Source organism: Etheostoma cragini, chromosome 22 (assembly GCF_013103735.1).
Source record: "Etheostoma cragini isolate CJK2018 chromosome 22, CSU_Ecrag_1.0, whole genome shotgun sequence".
Classification (NCBI taxonomy): Eukaryota; Metazoa; Chordata; class Actinopteri; order Perciformes; family Percidae; genus Etheostoma; species Etheostoma cragini.
The window spans coordinates 4,196,578-4,198,716 of record NC_048428.1 but is presented as its reverse complement, the minus strand read 5'-3'; positions in this window follow the sequence as shown (position 1 = coordinate 4,198,716).

Genomic DNA, 2,139 nt, shown 5'->3' with positions numbered 1-2,139 from the left:
ACGTTTTCAATGAATAGAGAGAGGAGTTGCTCTTGACATTGAATAGGTCAAAGAATTCGGGCCTTACCAATGAACGGTTGCTCTGGTCGTCATGTATGGCATACATGTTGATGGCCTTGTCGCGCTGCCCCTTGGGAAATACACGGACCAAGCATATTTTCGAACAGGACATTGGTGGCTGTCCTTCACCGGAAATCTCGGTGCAGCGTGATGTGACTGTAGGCGCGGACGCGAGTTCTTCTCCTTCCTCTTTTTTCTCTGCCGTAGAAGTAGGAGTTGGAACTTTGGGCGTCTGAGGTGCCGGACCGGGGTGCATGGCTGCGATATGGCAGTCGCTTTCACACTCGCTGCATTTGAGAAAAACTTTACAGTCTTTGGCCAAATGGGATGTTGATGCACAGCATCTGTAGCATATCCCATTTTCACGGAGGAATAACTTCCTTTCCTCGAGTGTCTTGGCTCTGAATCCACGGCATTTCTTCAATGGGTGTGGCTTATGATGGATTGGACAGTTCTTGCCAGGGTTCTCGGCCTGCTTTGAGGAGATGTCAGACTCAGTCTCTGCAGCAACGTCGGTTTTGTGGACTGATACAGGCACTTTTCCGCTCCGATAGCCTGACTTATCTTTTGCGGGAAGATTACTACTGTTGAGAATGGCAAAACTTGGGTCGTTCCTGGTTTCTGCTTCGTGGTAGACAAATTCCGCAAAGAAGGAGAATGGGGGGAAGCACCCGTCGTATTTGTCTTTGAACCTAGAGCCTCGTGTTATCCATTTCTCCTGTAGGGCATGCGGAAGTTTCTCTACTATAGGGCTGATGCCCCGAGAGCTATCCAGGAAAGCTAACGCAGGTAAGTATCCGTCCTCTTTCGCGGATAGAAACTCCATAAGGAGGTCTCCGAGCTCCCTTAGTTTGACATAGTCCTTACTGGCGATCTTAGGGAACGCATCCAGTTTCTTGAAAAGAGACCCTTCAAGTACCTCAGGCGCTGCATATAACTTCATCAGCCTATTCCATGCGTTGCTCAGTGCTGCGTTGGGATCGTTGACGTGCACCTGACGAATTGTACGAACATGGCAGGATGACTCCTTGCCTAGCCACTTAGTCAAGAGGTCTAATTCTTCGCTGGCTGAAAGGCCGAGACCTCTGATGGCGTTGTCGAAGGAAGACTGCCATGCCCTAAAACTCTCAGGGCGATCGTCGAACTGGGTGAGACCGGTAGTCACTAGCTCGCGACGTGCTAAGTACTTCACGAAGTATGTCATTCCAGGTGTCTTATGCTGATCGGCAGGGTTGGTATGCTGGTGAGGGACGTAGGGTCGAGCTGAAGGGTTTAAGTTGCGGCCAGTAAGACGATGAGGTGAGTAGAATTGAGCTGAATGGGCCATCTTATGTAGCTGTTGTTTAAAGCGTGACTCACCTTCATTTCGATCAGTCGTTTTAGCGGGAATGGGTGGCGTAGAAGGTGTCACGTTGGGAGGCCGAACGGGCACTTCGTGTGAGATGGCAGTATTTTGGGGGGAGGGCTCTACTGCAGGAGAACCGGTTGGAGTGCCCCATGAAACTAGGGTTTCGTTAGCTTGACTGGCTGAAGGTGCATGGTCATCGTGGTCTGAGGGTTGATGTAACTCATTCTGTTCTCTTACATATATTCTTGTACGACCCTCTATCTCCGACCTTAATGATCTCGCACTGCCATGGGTATTGCCTGGACCTTTAACCTGTTCTTCGGCAGCCTCCAAGACGTCTGCTTGCCTGCTGGCAGCTGCTGCTTCACGCTGGTGTGCCAAAGTCTCCAGTTCAGCATCAAGTTTTGCTTTTTCGAGATCTGCCTTTGCCTGCTCCAATTTTAACTTTGATTCTTTCTCGGCCAACTCGACTTTTAATTTAGCTTCCTTCTCTGCGTATGATGCGCGTACGCGCGCTGCTTCTGCCTTTGCACGGGCCTTGGCTGCTGCACTAGCTGAAGATGCGTTTGAGCGCACGCTGGCTCTGCTACTGACATTAGATATGTTGTCGTAATCCTTACTTGTTGCCATGATGTGTGTTTTTCCTTCTGTCCTTATCTGTCACTGTAGTTGGTGTTGAACCAGCTGCTCACTCGTCTTTTTACTGTACTGCCCTCCTAATGGTGTGCATA